The following is a 22,519-nucleotide window of genomic DNA, read 5'->3' on the forward strand; positions in this document are numbered from 1 at the left end:
CAACTCTTATACAATACTTCTCAAGCATGTTGCAGTGCTACTTGGTCTCTAAGCCATGAAGACCTCACCTAACAGTTATTGGTCCCATTTCTTAGTTAAGTCAGACCCACCGTATAACCGTAGAAATAAAGTCGTCATTGGATCCTCACCTAACAGTTATTGGTGCCCAACCCCACCTTTACCCTACAACATCTCATGTCTATAGAGAGGTCCAGCCCCCCGATGCAACTTGACCACTGTGTCCAGCCGAGACAAATCAACATCAGAAAGACCTTAGCAGCTCTACTACAGTGGAAGACCTATTGACTTAATATTGGTTAATCAGGTCTTAGTGTTTGCAACTTGAGCTCTTCATAAGAGGTAATCGAACAATTAGCCAGGTAAGCAGGTGGGAGGCTCCCCTTACTCAAAGAGTAAGGTCCTAATTAAGTAACCACCTTTCATGCTTTTCTAGACACCAATTAGATCAATTAATCTAATATGACCCGCTCATGTTGGTTCACTCTCGACTTGATTGAGGAGGTTTTAGTTTAGGTCTCTCTCGATTGGCAACTCGCATCTTATGCACACTTCCATCTACCCGCTATGCATAGGCATAAACATTAAACATCCAGGCATATATATAAGAAAGTAAATGTAACTGGTGATGATCATGGATCCAGGATGGGTCATAGTACAAGCACATGCATGTCAATTGGTTTGATCGTCTTCAACTCTTGACTCGATCTTGATCCCTTAGGTTCAATTGTAATCAACTCCTTGATCCATCTTCAATCAACCTATGATCTGAATCCGTGCAAGGCTTGCTTGTAGGAGGCATACATCGATCAACCATCAACGTGCAACATACATCACAGATTACATCCCAGATAAAATTCAAAAATAAAAGAATAATTACAACCCTTTTTCGATGAGACACGCAGGTCTCTAATACATGAATTTAAGATGCTCGCAGGCATCTGAAAAAATGATTTACATGTTATCACATAACATCACAGAACATTTCAGGCATTGCAGAACATTTCAGCACATTCACAAAAGGGTCATCCATGATCATCACCATTCACATCACATGCATAATTTTAATTTACAGATCTGAAACTTAATTGATTACCTCATCTCATGAGTCGCTGATCATGCAAGGGATGATTCTTAAATAATTGCAATCATATTAATTACATAACAGAATCATTAATCAATGCATACCAAAATTCAGCATGCAGAAAAATTCTGCAGCCTGAAATTCTGCATGCATAAAAATCAGCAGGCATAATCTATTAATTTTCAGATCTAATATGCCTTGATCCTTTTAATCCTAATCGTAATCTACGAAGCCTAGGCTCTGATACTACTGTTAGAAAACCCCGATCATGCCGCTGAAATTTAAAAAAATTCAGATGCAGCGGAAGAGGCATGCGCGGGATCAACCGTTCATCGCATGAACGTTGTTCAAAAACCGTTCGTAGATAGATAAGGATTAAAAACTTTTAAAACCTTTAGAAGATCAGATCTTCACCTTGTGCGGGTAAATGATCACCGCAAACTGAAGTTCGTGGTTTTGAAAGAAGGTTCGCTTGAAGCCGCACACGCGTCCGGCCTCTACGGGTATCCACACGAAGCAGAGGACCAATCCAAACACTCTAATCTCCCCGGGGTGCTAGCTCCCTTGCAGAGATTTGTTTTTGATGGCTGATCACCTCCTTCTCAATCAACTCTTGAATGTCAGAGGGAGGATGAAGAAGAAGAAGACTCCAGGGAGAAGAATCAAAAGGCTAGTTGCAGCCTTTTGATTTCCCTGCGTTGGAACCAAGGATGAAGGCCAAGAGGAGGCACACGGCTCCTCTTCTTTTTCCTTTGCTGATGGCGGCTAAAAACCCAAGAGAAAAGGGTGGCTCACGGCTGGAAGGAGGGGGAAAAGAATTCACCTAGGGTTTGTTCCTTTACCTCCTTATAAAGACACATGAAGCTCCTACTCTTTAGGAGCTTTATGTTTTTCCTTTTGGAGCCAAGAAGAGGGGCGCATGCCCCTCTTCTCTTCTCTTTGATTTCGGCCAAGGAGGAGGTTCTTCTCATCACGCATGCCCTACTTGATCCAATCAAGTGGGGCGTGGGGTCTAATGCAAGGTGGTCTAGTCCTCTTCCAAAGAGGATTAGGTGCACCTATTTGTTTTCCCTTCAATTCCTAATCCAATTAGGATTTGATTGAACCATGACTCAATTGAACCTTTCAATCCTAATCAAATTAGGAGTCACATAATTCATTAGATTAATAATTAATTAGAACTTAAGAAATCCTAATCCAATTAGGACTTATTTAATTTTAGTCCTAATCCAATTAGGACTCTACTTTGAATCCGAAGTCCTAATCCAATTAGGACTTCTTAGGAATCCTATTCTAAGTAGGAATCCAAATTGAATTCAAAATCCTAATCTAATTTGGATTGTAGGAATCCTACTCCAAGTAGGACTCCCAGTCCTAGTCCAAGTAGGATTCCCAGTCCTAATCCAATTAGGACTCTAGGAATCCTACTCCAAGTAGGATTCGTATTTTAAGTCCAATTAATTAATTCCCAGTGTTCCTTCTTCAACTGATTATCAATCGAATTGATTACTCGTGATTCATAATCACTATTCAACCATCGGATCGGTCAATACTTGTAGTGTGTGTGACCCCATAGGTTCTATTCTGACTAGTAGTGAGATATATTGTGATCTCTATCACAATATCATTGAAAACTCCTTTCAATGGGTTGGAACGATTCCAACTCAACTCATTAGGGTTTATCGATCATCAGGAGAATCCCTATGAGTCCCACCATCCACCAGTGACACCTAGCAGCATGTAGTGGCCACCCAGCAGAATGGAATGATGAACCTCTAGGTGCAGTTGTCGTGTGATACAGTCCTTCTATCGTGGATCCCTACAGACCGGAGGTCATGGATAACTCGTCAAACTCCTTCGTCTATCATATGTCAAGATTTATTCGACTCGAGTTCGTTAGTGGAAAACTCTTTCTCCACTTTATATTACTGCCCTGGCCAAGGTCTTAGAACTCAGTCTAACAAATCATATAGGATCACTCCTCTTCTATCAAGGTCGATAGATTCCATGTAAGTGCATACCCTACTCCTACAGTGAACTTACTGCAGCCAATCTACACTACAAGGACCCATATGACTAGAGACCATGTATACGTGTAGTCAAACTACAATAACCTCACTGTGAGTAGCTGAAGCACCGCAGGTCAAAGGACCAGTCATACTACTGCAACATCAAGCAAGTCACTGACGAGTGGATAGACATCCAAGTGACTTCTTGTCGTGGTCACGCTCAGTACCCTTATTCTCTAACAAGCACCTGCACTATCACTTCAGTGTCCCTACACTGTGGACTCAAGTCTCGTCCATCCAGAAGAAAAGTGATCTGTGCACTGATCGGATCGTTCACCGTCCTCGTGATGATCCATTGATCAAGAGCATTTAGAAATTAATCACCAATGATACATGGCTCAAATTCTCAACTCTTGAGAATATGCATCATCTTATTAATTTCTTGGACGATTCATAGACACATAAATAATATGAATGAAAAGATGCCTTTTATTTATTCAATAATAAATAGTCAAGTACAAAATTATGTCCCTAGAATTAACAATGTGTCAGCCAGATTGGCTTCTAAGGCATACATCTAACAGGGGGAGGTGTGCTCGGTTGGGATCGGTTCCAAAGAACAGAGGAGGGAGGAGAAGACGAGCGAGAGGGGAAAAGACTGTCGGTTTGGGAGAGAAGAGGGGTGCTCGGTGGAGTCCAAGAAACAGAGGAGGGAGGAGAGGTTCCCGGTTTGGTTTGGGAGAGAGGGCTCGGTTCGGTAGGGAGAGAAGAAGAAACAGAGCATTACTCTGTTCTTGGGAAGAAGAAAGAAATAAAAAAATATATTTTATGTTGAAAGTCCACCGTGCGAGGGAAAGGGAGAGGAAATAAAGTTTCTTATTTTTATTTTTTTTTACTTGTAGAAGAAAGAAGCATTAGGCTTCATCTTCAATCTTTTTACTTTTTGTAATTATTTCTTTTTATGAAATCAATTAATTTTCTTTCATGCAATCCATGTTCTAGGTTCAAGTTAATTTCTGTTTTTTTTTTAATGCAATCTTTTAATTCTTCTTTGATGCAATACATTAAATTTTCTTTGATGCAATTTATGTTCTAGGCTTTTGATCTTCTTAGCACTTGTCTTCATCCATTTTAATTTATGCAAAAAATTTTCTTTGAATAGTTAAACATTTCATAAATTCATAAATACTCTTTGATTTCTAAGTACTTGTCTTTTTATTATTTTTAAATAAAAAAATATTCTCCGGTAGACTAGAGAATCCATCAACATCCTCAAAATAATGTTTTTCTTTTATCATTCAAAAATCGATTGCAAATCCGAGTGAACGTTCTAATTTTTATGCAACTCCAATCGCCTCCCTGTGGATCGACCTCTTACAACCACAATTCTCCAAGTAGAGAGGGTAAGAGCAGAATTAAATTAAACTTTGTTTGTCGGTTCTAACAACGATCTGTTTAGCGTATTTTTAAGTAAACAGGAATCGGACGAACACGCCTCAGCAAGTATGCCCACTTTTCGGCGCTCGCACATCCATTTTCTGCTCGACGGGTGGCAGAGGTCTACATGTTGGGAACCCACCCATGCCGCTGATATTTCAAAAATAAATCAGATGGCAGCGGAAAGGGGGCATGTGCGGGATCGACGTTCATCGCATGAACGTTGTTTCGAGACTTTCGTAATTAGGTAAGAATTAAAACTTTTAAAACTAATAGGAAGATCAAATCTTCACCTTGCGCGGGTAGATGATCACCGCAAATCTGAATTCGTGGTTTTGGAAGAGGGTTCGCTTGAAGCCGTTCAAACGTCCGGCCTCTACGGGTATCCACACGAAGTAGGATCCGATCCAAGCTCTCTATCTCACCGGGGTGCTAGCTCCCTTGCAGAGATAGCTTTGATGGCTGATCTCCTCTCTTTCTTTCAACTCTTGAAAGTGCTTGAGAGGAGGAAGAAGAAGAAGGAAGAAGAGGAAGAAGATGAGCCCCTACGCAGCCTTCTTCTGTTGCTTGCGCTGGATGAAGGAAGGGAAGGGGAGGAGGCCGCCAACACTTGGAGAGCTTCTACCCTTGCTTGCGGCTGCAACTAAGAGAGGAAGAGGGTGGCCACGGCACAAGAGGAAGAGGATTCCAATGCTCTAGGGCGTTGGCCTCATGGTCCTTTTTATAAGCATCAAGGGCTCCTCCAAAGTAGGAGCCCTAGATGATTTTCCAAAGAGGGAGGGCGTCGGCCCTTCTTCATGCCGCACACAAGGAGAGGAGGAGGGGCGTGATCCCTCCTTCTTGTGATGCCCTAATCCTCTTCTAAAGAGGATTGGGTGCCTCTCTTTTGGTTTGATCCCAATCCAATTAGGATTAGCCAAATTGGGTTCAATCTATGCTAGTCCTAATCCAATTAGGACTTGAATGAACCATGACTCAATTGAACTCTTCAATCCTAATCCAATTAGGAGTCATGTTGATTCATTAGATCATTAATTAATTTAGACTTAAGGAATCCTAATCCAATTAGGATTTGTTTAATTCTAGTCCTATCCAATTAGGACTCTAATTTGAATCCAAAGTCCTAATCCAATTAGGATTTCTAGGAATCCTACTCCAAGTAGGAATCCAATTTTGATTCAAAACTCCTAATCTCATTAGGATTGAGGAATCCTATTCCAAGTAGGAATCCCAGTCCTACTCCAACTAGGATTCCCAGTCCTAATCCAATTAGGACTCTAGGAATCCTACCCGAAGTAGGATTTGTGTTTAAGTCCAATTAATTAATTCCCTTTGTTCCTTCTTCAACTTCTTATCAATCAAATTGATTTCTTGTGATTCCTAATCACGATTTCAACCATCGGATCGGTCAATACTTCTATTGTGTGTGACCCCATAGGTTCTATTCTGACTGGTAGTGAGATATATTGTGATCTCTATCACTATATCATTGAAAACTCCTTTCAATGGGTTGGAACGATTCCAACTCTACTCATTAGGGTTTATCGATCATCAAGATAATCTCTATGAGTCCCACCATCCACCAGTGACACCTAGCAGCATGTAGTGGCTACCCAGCAGAATGGAATGATGAACCTCTAGGTGCAGTTAACGTGTGATACAATCCTACTATCGTGGATCCCTACAGGACGAAGGTCATGGACAACTCGTCAAACCCCATCGTCTGTCATATGTCAAGATTTATTCGACTTGAGTTCGATAGTGGAAAACTCTTTTTCCACTTTATATCACTGCCCTGGCCAAGGTCTTAGAACTCAGTCTAACAAATCACATAGGATCACTCCTCTCCTATCAAGGTCGATAGATTCCTTATAGGTGCATACCCTACTCCTACAGTGAACCTACTGCAGCCAATCTACACTGCATGGACCCATATGGCTAGAGACCATGTATGTGTGCAGTCAAACTACAATAACCTCACTGTGAGTAGCCGAAGCACCGCAGGTCAAAGGACCAGTCACACTACTGCAACATCAAGCAAGTCACTGACGAGTGGATAGACATCCAAGTGACTTCTTGTCTTGATCACGCTCAGTACCCTTGTTCTCTAACAAGCACCTGCACTATCACTTCAGTGTCCCTACACTGTGGACTCAAGTCTCGTCCATCCAGAAGGAAAGTGATCTGTGCACTGATCGGATCGATCACCATCCTCGTGATGATCCATTGATCAGGAGCATTTAGAAATTAATCACCAATGATACATGACTCAAATTCTCAACTCTTGAGAATATGTATCATCATCTTATTAATTCCTTGGACGATTCATAGACACATAAACAATATGAATGAGAAGATGCCTTTTATTTATTCAATAATAAATAATCAAGTACAAAATTATGTCCCCAGAATTAATAATGTGTCAGCCAGATTGGCTTCTAGGGCATACATCTAACAATCTCCCACTTGCACTAAAGCCAATCGGTCATATATCTAAGCCCCATCTTCTCAAGGTGGGCTTCAGTCTTTTGCTGATTTAGCTGCTTAGTGAACGGGTCTGCCACGTTATCCGCGGAGTCTACTCTCTGCACCTCTACATATTTCTTCTCAACATAGTCGCGTATGAGATGGAAGCGCCGCTCTATATGCTTAGACTTCTGATGAGACCTTGGCTCCTTAGCAAGGGCTATGGCGCCATTATTATCGCAGTACAGTGTTATGGCATCTGATGTCATCACGTCTAACTCTGCAATGAATTTCTTGAACCAGAAGCCTTCCTTAGCAGCTTCAGAGGCGGCGATGTATTCGGCTTCCATTGTAGAATCAGCAATGATCGGTTGTTTAGAACTCTTTCAATTTACCGCACCACCATTGCACAAGAACACATATCCAGATGTTGACTTTCTGTCATCGACATCAGTCATGAAGTCTGAATCTGTGTAATCCTTCTACCTTTAACTCTGATGATCCTCCAAAAATCAAGAATAAATCTTTAGTTCTTCTCAAGTACTTAAGAATATTCTTCACAGCTGTCCAGTGTTCTTCACCTGGATTCGACTGATATCTGCTTGTGACACTCACAGCAAGAGCTATATCAGGTCGTGTACACAGCATGGCATACATGAGGCTTCCTATTGCCGATGCATAGGGAATCTTGCTCATGCGTTGAATCTCTTCAGATGTGTTGGGGCACATCTTCTTGGAGAGATGAATTCCATGCCTTAGGGGTAAGAGACCCCTCTTGGAGTTTTCCATGCTGAACCTCTTCAGCACCTCCTCTATGTACATCTTCTGTGATAGGCCAAGCATCCTTTTAGATCTATCTCTATAGACCTTTATTCCCAAAATATAGGATGCTTCTCCAAGGTCTTTCATGGAGAATTCTTTTGACAACCAGACCTTGACCGAGGTTAGCATGGGAATATCATTCCCAATCAGGAGAATGTCATCTACGTACAATACGAGAAAAACGACAGCACTCCCACTAACCTTTTTGTAAACACACGGTTCCTCTTCGTTTTTGATGAAATCAAACGTTTTGATTGCCTTATCAAAACGAGTGTTCCAACTCCGAGATGCTTGCTTTAGTCCATAGATGGACCTTTGCAGCTTGCAGACCTTGTGATCTCCATCACTGGAAGTGAAACCCAAAGGCTGTTCCATATAGATATCTTCATCAAGATATCCATTCAGGAAAGCAGTTTTCATATCCATCTGCCAGATTTCATAATCATGAAATGCTGCAATGGCAAGCAATGTTCGGATGGATTTTAGCATGGCTACAGGTGAAAAGGTCTCCTGATAGTCAATGCCTTCGCGCTGACTATACCCTTTCGCCACAAGCCTTGCCTTATAGGTCTCTACCTCTCCATCCGAACCTATCTTCCTCTTGTAGATCCATTTGCATCCAATAGGTACAATACCTTCTGGTGGGTCTACTAAGGTCCAGACTTGGTTGGAACGCATGGAGTCTAACTCTGACTTCATTGCTTCCAGCAATTTCTCGGAATCGATATCAGATATCGCCTCGTTGTAGGTTTTGGGATCCTGTATGTGATCCCTATCTCCCACTAGGAACATTTCCTCGGTATCCTCTTCTAGTATACCTAAGTATCTATCGGGAGGATGGGAGACCCTACTAGATCTACGAGGTGGTCGAGGGACATCGTGTACTGGCTCTGTATGAATGGGTTCAATAGGATCCATGACTCGTTGCTTTTCAGAGACTTTCTCTTCAAGCTCAATTTTCCTCCCACTGCCTCTATCAAGGATAAACTGATTTTCCAAGAAGATGGCATGACGGCTCACAAACACATTGTGATCCTCTGAGACGTAAAAATTGTATCCTAATGACTCTTTAGGATATCCTATAAAACGAGCACTTATGGTCCTAGCCTCTAGTTTGTCCGCCTGTAGTCGCTTGACGTGGGCCGGACATCCCCAAATCTTGAGATGACCAAGACTTGGTTTCTTACCATGCCATATCTCATACGGTGTGGTAGGAACGGATTTAGAGGGAACTCTATTCAACAAATAAATCGCTGTGAGTAAGGCATCTCCCCAAAGGAACATAGGTAAATCAGTGAAGCTCATCATGGACCTGACCATATCCAATAGGGTTCGATTCCTCCTTTCTGACACCCCGTTGAGTTGAGGTGTACCCGGAGGTGTCCATTGTGAGACTATGCCGTTTTCTTTGAGATAGTCCTGGAATTCCCTACTAAGGTATTCTCCTCCTTGATCTGATCGAAGAGCCTTAAGAGGTTTTCCAGTTTGTTTTCTACTTCATTCTTGAACTCTTTGAACTTTTCAAAAGATTCAGACTTGTGTCTCATAAGATACACATACCCATACCGTGAATAATCATCGATAAAGGTAATGAAGTAAGAATAACGTCCCATGGCTAGCACATCGAATGGGCCACATACATCTGTATGTACTAGGGTAAGTATTTCAGTGGTCCTCTCCCCATGTCCTACAAAGGGCAGTCTAGCCATTTTTCCTTGAAGACAGGACTCGCAAACTGGATATGACTCGGAAGTCAATGAGCCTAAAAGCCCATCTTTATCCATTTTGTTCATTCTGTCCTCTCCAATATGGCCAAGCCTGAGGTGCCACAAATATCTTTGGTTTATCTCATCTCTGGATCTTTTGGATCCTTTGGCACTCACTTCTTGCTCGGTAACATTCACAGATACATCCATATGTAAATGATAGAGACTGTCAATCATGAAACCACGTGCGACTATTTTATTTCTTAAATAAATAGAACAGCAGTCTTTGTCAAATGTAAAAACATGACCTTCCTGTGCTAGACATGAAACAGAAATCAAATTTCTGCTAGCAGCAGGTATATAATAGCAGTCTCTAAGTAATAAACTAAATCCAGACGGTAGTCGCAGATGGTAGGTGCCCACAGCCACAGCAGCAACTTTTGCCCCGTTGCCAATCCGAAGGGTTACCGCACCTTCCGCCAGCCTTCTACTTTCCTTTAGACCCTGCATGGTAGTGCACAAATGAGCATTAGAACCAGAATCTATAACCCAACTAGAAGTAGAAGAAACCGTTAGATTAGTTTCAATTATGAGCAAGTCTATACCTTCTGAAGGTGTGTCACCTTTTCTTGTTCTTCAGGCTCTCGAGGTAATGAAGGACAGTTCCTTTTCCAGTGGCCTTCGACATTGCAGTGGAAACATTTTCCTTTGTCGTTAGCCTTTTTCTTTTGAACTTCCTTCTTTGGCTTCTTGTCTTTCCTCTGCTTCTTAGCAGGCTTCTTTTTCTTCCAAGTAGACTTTCTCTTGGAACCAGAAGTCAACTCAGCAGCAAGGACATTGCCCCTTGAACCTTTCAAGGCTCCCTCAGCAGTTACCAACATGTTGATTAGTTCAGTCTTAGTGCATTCAATTTTATTCATGTGGTAGTTTACTATAAACTGACCAAATGAATCAGGAAGTGACTGTAGGATCAAATCCACTTGTAATTCCTTATGCATGTCCATACCGAGCTTCTCAAGCTCCTCTAGGTCCTTGATCATGGTCAGACCGTGATCATGGACAGACTGCCCTTCGCGCATCTTCGCTTTGAAAAGCCTCTTGGACACTTCAAAACGAGCTGTGCGACTTTGCTCACCATACAACTCTTGCAGGTGTGCCAGTATTTCCCTAGCAGTCTTCATACTTTCATGCTGGCATTGGAGTTCATTAGACATGGATGCCATCATATAGCATTTTACTCTAATATCATCATCCAACCACTTTTTATGCAACTCACGCTGAACATCTGTGGGACGTGCTGGTAGTGTGGGGATATCTGAATCGAGTATGTAGCCTATCTTCTCACAGTCCAAAACTATTTTGAGATTTCTAAGCCAGTCTTTGTAATTGGTTCCGGTCAGTCGGTTGGTCTCAAGAATACGGGTCAGAGGGTTTGAAGCCGACATTGTATCTGCAGAGAGTAAAGATTCTAGTTAGACTTTTGTACTTGATCCTAATCTGTTCTAAGGTCTTTTAGAACAAATGTAACTCCCACTATTTTCTCGAATCCCTCACACTCCCCTGGTAGGAAAACGGAAATCCCACACGACTAGGGTTCTAGTGGGTACTGCGATCCCACCGATTTACATGCCACCTCACCTAACAGTTATTGGTGACACATAGATGGATGAGTGTACAACTCTTGTACAATGCTTCTCAAGCATGTTGCAGTGCAACTTGGTCTCTAAGCCATGAAGACCTCACCTAACAGTTATTGGTCCCATTTCTTAGTTAAGTCAGACCCACCGTATAACCGTAGGAATAAAGTCGTCATTGGGTCCTCACCTAACAGTTATTGGTGCCCAACCCCACCTTTATCCTACAACATCTCATGTCTATAGAGAGGTCCAGCCCCCCGATGCAACTTGACCACTGTGTCCAGCCGAGACAAATCAACATCAGAAAGGCCTTAGCAGCTCTACTACAGTGGAAGACCTATTGACTTAATATTGGTTAATCAGGTCTTAGTGTTTGCAACTTGAGCCCCTTCATAAGAGGTAATCGAACAATTGGCCAGGTAAGCAGGTGGGAGGCTCCCCTTACTCAGAGAGTAAGGTCCTAATTAAGTAACCACCTTTCATGCTTTCCTAGACACCAATTAGAATCAATTAATCTAATATGACTTGCTCATGTCGGTTCACTCTCGACTTGATTGAGGAGGTTTTGATTTAGGTCTCAATTGGGTTTGCTACATCACATGTAAATCTATCTACCCGACTCGCATTCACATCACATGCAAACGGTACATCACAGGCAGTTATAATCGCAGCATCAAATTAAAGCTAAACTTTAACTAGGTGATGATCATGGATTCTAATTAGGTCGTATTACAAGCACATGCACATCAATCGATCAAGTGGTCTTCAACTCTTGAATTGGTTCCAAGCCTCCTTGATTCGATCCTTGATCAACCCTTGATCCATCGCCATCAACCGCTTGGATCACCTTTCATCTCATGCTTTTTGCTTCAGCTTGATCGTTGATGTACATCACATCACAGAAATACAACCAGATGTAAAATAAAAATAAAAATAAATTACATCTCCTTTTAGGAGGCACGCAGGCCTCTCAAAACATCAAATAAGATGCATGCAAGCATCTGAAAAATTACATGACATCGCAGATCACATCGCAGGTCATTACATTTGATACCAAAAGGGGTTGAATCCTATGATCATCACCGTATGCAACAATTATAATTTTCAGATCTGAAAACTAACTGATTATATCATGACATAGGTCGCTGATCATGCTAATCATGATTCTAAACTTTGTAATCCCATTAACAATGCAATTAGAATCATCTTTTTATCACATAAAAATCAGCATATAAAAAATCAGCACCCCTGAAAAATCTGCCATGCAGAATTTTTCAGCATGCATGATCAATCAATTTTCAGATCTAATAAGCCTTTAGATATTTAATTCTTACCTTAATCTACGAAGCCTAGGCTCTGATACCACTGTTGGGGAACCCGCCCATGCCGCTGATATTTCAAAAATAAATCAGATGGCAGCGGAAAGGGGGCATGTGCGGGATCGACGTTCATCGCATGAACGTTGTTTCGAGACCTTTCGTAATTAGGTAAGAATTAAAACTTTAAAACTAATAGGAAGATCAAATCTTCACCTTGCGCGGGTAGATGATCACCGCAAATCTGAATTCGTGGTTTTGGAAGAGGGGTCGCTTGAAGCCGTTCAAACGTCCGGCCTCTACGGGTATCCACACGAAGTAGGATCCGATCCAAGCTCTCTATCTCACCGGGGTGCTAGCTCCCTTGCAGAGATAGCTTTGATGGCTGATCTCCTCTCTTTCTTTCAACTCTTGAAAGTGCTTGAGAGGAGAAGAAGAAGAAGGAAGAAGAGGAAGAAGATGAGCCCCTACGCAGCCTTCTTCTGTTGCTTGCGCTGGATGAAGGAAGGGAAGGGGAGGAGGCCGCCAACACTTGGAGAGCTTCTACCCTTGCTTGCGGCTGCAACTAAGAGAGGAAGAGGGTGGCCACGGCACAAGAGAAGAGGATCCAATGCTCTTAGGGCGTCGGCCTCATGCCGTCCTTTTTATAAGCATCAAGGGCTCCTCCAAAGTAGGAGCCCTAGATGATTTTCCAAAGAGGAGGGCGCCGGCCCTTCTTCATGCCGCACACAAGGAGAGGAGGAGGGGCGTGATCCCTCCTTCTTGTGATGCGCCTAATCCTCTCTAAAGAGGATTGGGTGCCTCTCTTTTGGTTTGATCCCAATCCAATTAGGATTAGCCAAATTGGGTTCAATCTATGCTAGTCCTAATCCAATTGGACTTGAATGAACCATGACTCATTGAACTCTTCAATCCTAATCCAATTAGGAGTCATGTTTGATTCATTAGATTATTAATTAATTTGGACTTTAAGGAATCCTAATCCAATTAGGATTTGATTTTAATTCTAGTCCTATCCAATTAGGACTCTAATTTGGAATCCAAAGTCCGTAATCCAATTAGGATTTCTAGGAATCCTACTCAAGTAGGAATCCAATTTTAATTCAAAACTCCTAATCTCATTAGGATTGAGGAATCCTATTCCAAGTAGGAATCCCAGTCCTACTCCAACTAGGATTCCCAGTCCTAATCTAATTAGGACTCTAGGAATCCTACCCGAAGTAGGATTTGTGTTTAAGTCCAATTAATTAATTCCCTTTGTTCCTTCTTCAACTTCTTATCAATCAAATTGATTTCTTGTGATTCCTAATCACGATTTCAACCATCGGATCGGTCAATACTTCTATTGTGTGTGACCCCATAGGTTCTATCTGACTGTAGTGAGATATATTGTGATCTCTATCACTTATCATTGAAAACTCCTTTCAATGGGTTGGAACGATTTCAACTCTACTCATTTAGGGTTTATCGATCATCAAGATAATCCTATTGAGTCCCACCATCCACCAGTGACACCTAGCAGCATGTAGTGGCTACCCAGCAGAATGGAATGATGAACCTCTAGGTGCAGTTAACGTGTGATACAATCCTACTATCGTGGATCCCTACAGGACGGAGGTCATGGACAACTCGTCAAACCCCATCGTCTGTCATATGTCAAGATTTATTCGATTGAGTTCGATAGTGGAAAACTCTTTTTCCACTTTATATCACTGCCCTGGCCAAGGTCTTAGAACTCAGTCTAACAAATCACATAGGATCACTCCTCTCCTATCAAGGTCGATAGATTCCTTATAGGTGCATACCCTACTCCTACAGTGAACCTACTGCAGCCAATCTACACTGCATGGACCCATATGGCTAGAGACCATGTATGTGTGCAGTCAAACTACAATAACCTCACTGTGAGTAGCCGAAGCACCGCAGGTCAAAGGACCAGTCACACTACTGCAACATCAAGCAAGTCACTAACGAGTGGATAGACATCCAAGTGACTTCTTGTCTTGATCACGCTCATACCCTGTTCTCTAACAAGCACCTGCACTATCACTTCAGTGTCCCTCACTGTGGACTCAAGTCTCGTCCATCCAGAAGGAAAGTGATCTGTGCACTGATCGGATCGATCACCATCCTCGTGATGATCCATTGATCAGGAGCATTTAGAAAATTAATCACCAATGATACATGACTCAAATTCTCAACTCTTGAGAATATGTATCATCATCTTATTAATTCCTTGGACGATTCATAGACACATAAACAATATGAATGAGAAGATGCCTTTATTTATTCAATAATAAATAGTCAAGTACAAAATTATGTCCCCAGAATTAATAATGTGTCAGCCAGATTGGCTTCTAGGCATACATCTAACACTACATACGGGACATTGCTCGATTACATGGTATGCCTCGGACTATTGTTTCTGATCGTGACCACATTTTTGTTAGCGCATTCTGGCAGGCTTACTTCAAACAGCAAGGGACGAAGCTTGCCAATGAGCTCGGCTTACCACCCTCAGACCGATGGGCAGACGGAGGTGGTAAAACTGCTGCATCGAGCAGTACTTGCGCTGTATGATTGGTGATCGGCCCCGAAGAGTGGCTTTTCTTATTTACCTTGGGCCGAGTATTCGTACAACACCGCTTTCCACTCAGCCACAGGGATGACACCCTTTGAGGCGGTGTATGGACGAGTACCACCGACGCTGTGAGTTTATGATCCACTGTCACATGCGGACCGGACAGAGGCAGATTTTGAGCTCTTAGACCGCGATGCTACCTTACGGCGGTTAAAGTTCTACATAACGACTGCACAGAACAGGATGAAGCAGCTGCATGATCGGAAGCACAGAGATCCAGTATACGAGGTGGGCGACTGGGTATACGTCAACGTGCAGCCTTATCGACAGTTGACATTGCGGCCTATGGCGAACCAGAAGCTCTCTCATCGCTTCTTACGGGCCCTTTCAGATATTGGAGCGCATTGGACCCGTGGCGTATCGCTTGGACTTGCCGACTATATCGATGAGTTTCATCTGGTATTCCACGTGTCGCTTCTGAGGGCCCGGCTTGGACCCAAGACATCTGTCGGCCCCAATCATACATGAGCCACCGGAGGACGAGGTAGTGGAGCCGGTTCGAGTGCTGGCGAAGCGCAGAATACGAGTAGAAGGACGACTGGAAACCCAGATACTAGTGGAGTGGCTGGGGAGAGCAGCAGACCAGGCCACATGGAGTTTGAGACTGAGATACTTGATCGTTTCCCTGACTTCCGACCTTGAGGACAAGGTTAAGGGAAGCGTGGTGGAGTGATGCGGTTGGATCCAATAGACCGCCTCGGACTTAATCATTTGGTTATTTTGCTTTTGAGTCCTTGATGTTAATTTTATTTCAGCATAGCCTTGCTCGGGCTAGCCGACTTGGCCTTTATTAGAGTCGCTTTGGGTTTAGTTGTTTCTTGAATTCAATTAGATCAAGTCAAGTTAAGGGGTCAGGTAGCCACCTATAAATAGATGTGGTGCAGCACCTATTTCAGCATGCAAAAATTAATTGAAAGGCTTTTGCCCTAGCTCTCTTCTCTTCTTGCGACGCCTTCCCCCTCTCCCTAGGCCCGCCGTCCAAGGCCGCCGCCCCCTCCTTCATCCGGCTGCACCACCTCTGTCCCGAGAGGCCAGCCACCTTCTCCCTCTTCTTCCTCTCTTCCTTGATCCCTTCCAGCCTCTATAAACAACTCCATCCCGTCGGATTATCAGCTCGTCTCCCCTACGCAGTCATCAGTCGGAGGCTGATATCTCAAGATCCTGATGTCCTCTCTAGACCCACGAACTACCGCTGGAAAGCTAACGCGGAGATCTACAACATATCCAAAATTGAGATCGATCTGACGGACGGATCTTCGGAAATTATGTCTGCAATCAGGTCGGAACCACCCTTTCAGAAATCAAGAAGAGTCAAGAATCTTGAGATACGGATCAAATTCTATCGGATCGCATCAACCCAGTGCGTAATAGACGTTGCATCCCTATATGGCGGACTATACACGCATACAAGGCTACAGATCATATCAAATCAGTAATAATTCTTAAAAATTTATTTAATCAAAAACTTATTTCATATAATTCTTACAATAGCTCCAAAGTGACATAAGTCAACATATGGTAACTATTAACATAAATCAAATAAAATATTCTAACGAGTCTAAATAGTATGACTAGAACTCTAATAACTAAAAATATTTTCAGAAGATCTAGTATACTCCCCAAGCCCCAAGAAATTATGCATCTAGATCTAAAAAAATAGAGGAAGTATATTAATGAGCTACACTAGCCCAGTAAGCAACATAATACCCCAAAGTAAGGTCTAAGCATGCCAAATAATTAGTTTAAAGACAAAATATTGACTGAAAAATAAATCAATTCTTGAATAATATATATTTCTCTTTTAAATTTTTTCTTTACTTTTCCATAAACTGATGCTAGAAATCCAACATCAAGCTATGGCCACATAACCCAATGGTATGAGTTAGATACACAAAGTGCCAAACACTACTATTCTAACCACCGGTGGTATGGTGTCCAAATACCACTATTCTAATCATTAGTGGTGCAATGTTGAAAACAGTTTCTCAGATTACAAGTCGATAGGGCCAACGAATAATCTCTATTAGCAGGGCTATATCATAGCTATGCTGAGATATATGCATATACAATAAATTTTTCATAATTTGCCCAGTCACATTTTCATATTTCATAACATAGTACATAATATATGTTGACCCCCTAATGGATTTTGATGAATACAAACACTAGAGTATAATTCCATTTATCTTAACAATTTAATTGAGAAATCATGTGTTTTATTAAGAATATTGTTAAGAAATGTCTAGGCAAGTTCCCATAATTTTTATGAATTTATTGAAGAATTTTTTGAGATGAAAGAAAAAGTTCAGGGACAGCCGAGACGTCTCCTGATAGTCTCAGAGACGTCTCTGGCACAAACAGGAAGAACTGGCACGTCTGGAGACGTCCCCGGCACCTGCCGAGTCGTCCCCGCGATAGCGGAGTCGACTCTCTCAGTAGCGGAGTCGACTCTCTCAGTGGCGGCAGAAAGGCAGTTTTCAAGAGACATGCGCGAGACGTCCCCACCATACGCGGAGTCGTCCCCGCAAGTAAAAAGCAGATCTCCGGAGTCGTCCCCTAGATAGCGGAGACGGCTCTCTCAGGATTTTTCAGAGAATGATTTTTTCGGTGATAAGGCAGCGGAGACGTCCCTGAAAGAGCGGAGTCGACTCTCTCAGGGAATTCCAGAAGACATGTTTTTTTGAGATAAAGAAGCGGAGTCGTCCCTGAGGGAGCGGAGTCGACTCTCTCAGGGAATTCCAGAAGACATGTTTTTCTGAGATAAAGAAGCGGAGTCGTCCCCGAGGGAGCGGAGTCGTCCCCATTCAAAAAGTGCAAACAAGCCGAGACATCCCCGTAAAGTGCAGAGACGACCCTCTCAGCAAATCAGAAAGGCAAGGATTCAAACGTACAATTCCAGAGTCATCCCCGTAAAGAGCCGAGTCGTCCCCAGACAACGTAAAAAGTAAAATCTTGTAGCCGAGACGTCTCTCGTTGAAGCGGAGACGTCCCCGGAACGCCTGGGACGCGACTGACAACTTTTCAGGTTTGGTTTGAATTTCAAATCTCCTTCACTTTATCTCTAACGGCTATATTTGCTTTTTGGGCTATAAAAGGGACCTCTTAAGTGCTTCTAAACAACTCTTCACCAACCCAAAGCAAAATCATTCAAGAGAGAAGAAAGAAAAAGAGGTTCAAGGGAGTTAGTGCATTCAAGTGAAGAATCAAGTGCTTTCAAGCTTCCCAAGTAATTTCAAGCTCAACTACTCTCTTCCGCTCGTGCATTCAAAGCTCACACTCAAACCTACGCGATCCACATCGGAAGAATCACCATTCCCACGCTTCCAACGGCAAAAGGATTCTTCCGGGTTCTATTGTTTATCATTGTCATATTTGCTTATTTAGAGCTTTCCAATTGTTTGTAAAACTCTTTTAACATTGTGCTTGTTCCAGTCAAGGGACTTGAAACAAGGAAAAGGCGTCCCAAGCCTAGGTTAAATTGGGGGTTTTAGGGTTTGTTGTGAGCCCGGTGTAAAACAACGAGTTGGGTAGTGAACTCGCAAAACTACCGTACTGTAATCGTGGATTATAGTGAAAATTTCCAAAGGTGCTTTGGGGAGTAGATGTAGGAGCAGTGGAGGCTCCGAACCACTATAAAAGCCTGTGTTTGCGATTGGTTGTCTTCATTGCTTTATTCTTGCTTTAGCTCTTATATTTGTGTGTTTTACTTTTAGATAGTCAAAAAGTTTTTTAAAACACCCAATTCACCCCCCTCTTGGGTGACCATCTCTGGGCAACAAGTGGTATCAGAGCGGGTGCTCTGTGTATTTCTTGAAAGACCTAACCGTCTTAGCCAAAGATCTAGATGGCAACACCCTTTAACAATGTTCCTGCCGAGGGGCAAGCAACCAATAGACCTCCACTCTTCAATGGGATAAATTATACCTATTGGAAGACTAGAATGAGAATCTTCATTCAAGCACAAGACTATGCCTTGTGGAGGGTTATAGTCAAGGGACCACAAAGAACCATCACACATGGTTAATGACATTCGAGTTCCCAAACCTGAAGAGGATTGGGATGAGAATGATGATAGGATGGCTCAACTCAATCTAGAGCCATGAACTCATTATTTTGTTCTTTAGATGCAAATGAGTTTAATAGAGTCTCCACATGTAGTTCCGCTAAGGAAATATGGGATAGGCTTGAAGTTACCCACGAGGGTACAAATCAAGTCAAGGAGTCCAAAGTGAACATTCTAGTTCACAAATATGAGTTGTTTAAGATGGAACCCAATGAAACCATCACATGCATGTTTACACGCTTTAACCGATATAATTAATGGTCTAAAAAGTTTGGGTAAATCTTATACTAACCCGGAACTTGTGAGTAAAATTCTCAGGTCTTTGCCAAAAGCATGGGAAGCAAAGGTCACGGCGATCGTAGAAGCCAAAGACCTCAACACCTTGGGCTAGAACAACTTTTGGGCTCATTAATGACGCATGAGCTCACGATGAAGCAACATGAAGATGATTTGCCAAAGAAGAAGACAATTGCACTCAAGGCTACTTCGAGTGTGTGTGAAGAAGAAAGTAGTGAGAGTGAGGAAGAAAGTGAGGACGAGGACTTGGGTTTGATAGTTAGGAAGTTTAAAAAATTCATGAGGAGAAAGAAACCCTTTCCTAGGAAAAAGTTTGGAGGGAGAAATGATTGGGAAAAGAAAAAAGAAAAAGAAAGAGACCCAATCATATGCTATGATTGCAAGAGACCGGGACACATTCGTTCCGAATGCCCTCAACAAAAGAAGTACTTTGGAAAGAAGAAGAAGAAGGCATTGAAGGCAACATGGGATGATAGTGACACATCATCCTCCGAGGAAGAGAAGGAAGAGACCGCCAATTTATGCTTCATGGCGTTCGAAGACGACGAGGTATGTCAAAACCCAACTATAAATTTTACTTTAGAAGAATTGTATGAAGCTTTTCAAGAACTTATGGGTGATTGTAGTATGTTAGGAGCAAAGAATAAAGAATTAAAAGTCTCCAATCAAAAACTAAAGGAAGATATTGAGAACCTATTAATTGAAAAAGAGAGCATTAAAAATATTAACACTATTGACCTAGAAATCAAAAATTCAAAACTTAGCATTGAAAATGAAAAGGCAAAAACACTAATTAAGGAATTAAATCTAAAAATAAAATCCCTACTCAATAATAATACCTCACTTGCACAAAATATTGAATCTCTTAAACAGGATAAGGAAGAACTAGTTAAAGAAAATTTGAATCTTAAGAACGAGGTACATAAGTACAAACCAATTGTTGAAAAATTTACACAAAGTTCTGAAAAACTAAATCTTATTCTTTCAAATCAAAGAGTTGTTTTCAATAAAGCCGGATTAGGATATAAAACTAACAAACAACAAAAGTATCTAAAGAATTTCTTCATAAAAGCACAAGAAATACACAGAGCAACCAATAGACCTCCACCTTTAACAAAATACCCTTGCTCAGATACCCACAAACTGTTGTCGAAAGAATTTATTTTATTGTTTTATAAAATCTAATTACAAATGCATAAGTGCCAATAATTTCAAAAGCACACAAAGTTTTAATTACTAAGTCAACCCAAATCCTAGGTCAGTATGCAACTTAAGTTGAAATCATTAAGTTTCCGTTAGAGAGTTGTAAGATTTATTTATACTTGGGTGCTTGGTGATATCTGGACCGTACACAAGCTAAGGCTTTAGATCCTCCAAAATACTGCTAAAGCTAGTAGTTTCCAAGAATTGATCAGATAAGACCTAATCACTGATTCAAAATCATCCTATCTTGCAGGATTTCGAGAATTGTGGATGTTTACTTCAATACCTCATGGGCTTTATCTGTAATATTCCAGTTTACTCGAATTTTTACAACGACGGCTTTCACACTATCGTCTTTTTCAAGATCAATATTATTTTCTCTTTCGTTGTTTTTTTTTGTATTTATAAATAATTATGCACTTTTACTCTTGTAATGATTCCTCCGTATAGCGAGCATTTAGTCAACACTCCCACACCAGATGGCATAAGGTGTTAGGCATCAAGACTCCCCTACGGACCTATGCTCGGGTTCCTCATACAAGCCCGCTGACTTTTGACAATAGGTAGCCCTTTCCGATGTACCTAACTAAATTCACTTTTTTTTAAATAAATATGGGATAATAGTGAATTAGATAGGAATGATTCATCAAGACTCAAGGTTGCTACTAGACTTAATAACATAATGTTGAACCTAACCCTTAGAAGTGCACGTCATGTGTCTTGTGAAATTCCAAAGTAAAAATTATCTTACAACTCACTAAAAGAACTTTTAATAAAAAGAACTCAAATTGACTTACTCCTGACTAGTTATTGGGCTTTTTTAGAGTTTATATACTTTGTATGTTTATCATTTCAGCACTAAAGCATAGAAATTAGTTTTTTTTTTAAAAATATTCGAAAAATTTATTCACAAATCAAAAATTTGAAAAATTTCTTCAAAAATTCCAATCCTATACCCCCCAACCTAGATTAGACATTGTCCTCAATATTTTTTTAATATTTTTTTTATTATTTTTTTTGTTATTATTTTTTATTTAATTTTTTGAATATTATATTTTTATTTTTATTTTTTTATATTTTATATTTTTTATATGATGCAGATAGAGGATAGAAGCATTTTACTGTAATTGCATCAGTAATATGAGGGATCCTGTTAAGAAAATAAAAAAAAAATGCGACAAGAAAATATATAAAAATAACCTACAAGAATTGGGTTGCCTTCCAACAAGTGCTAAGTTTAACGTCTTCAGCCAGATGCAGCGCATCCTTATCAAATCATACCGGGTTCATGCCGAGTTCTCCAAGGAAGAAAATTTGTGGAAAACTGATTGTCGGGCAAGAAGTTGACTGCTTCTATGGCCTTGTCTATATCAAAGTCAAAATGGGCCAAGCATGTTTTCAGAGGATCATCTGCCAAAATATAGGGAAGTGCTTCTTCTACAAGATCATCCATTTTGTCTATTAGGAGCCCTCAACTTTTCTTGCGGGTTGGTCGGTCGTATTGAACACATTTAATTTTACCTTCATGTTTCCAAATGATATGTTCATTACCCCCATCCTACAATTGATGCACGCATTGGCTGTTGCTAAAAAAGGGCGCCCAAAGATCACGGGGATTTGTTTCTTAGGATTAGACTCATGTTCCATATCAAGGACGATGAAATCTACTGAAAAATAGAATTTGTCTATCTTGACAAAAACATCTTCAATTATCCACGTGGTGTTTTTACAGATCGATCAGCCAATTGAAGGAATACCGAGGTTGGTTTTAACTCACCTAACCCAAGTTTCTCATAAACTGAGTAAGGTAAAAGGTTGAC

Source organism: Phoenix dactylifera, chromosome 14 (assembly GCF_009389715.1).
Source record: "Phoenix dactylifera cultivar Barhee BC4 chromosome 14, palm_55x_up_171113_PBpolish2nd_filt_p, whole genome shotgun sequence".
Lineage (NCBI taxonomy): Eukaryota > Viridiplantae > Streptophyta > Magnoliopsida > Arecales > Arecaceae > Phoenix > Phoenix dactylifera.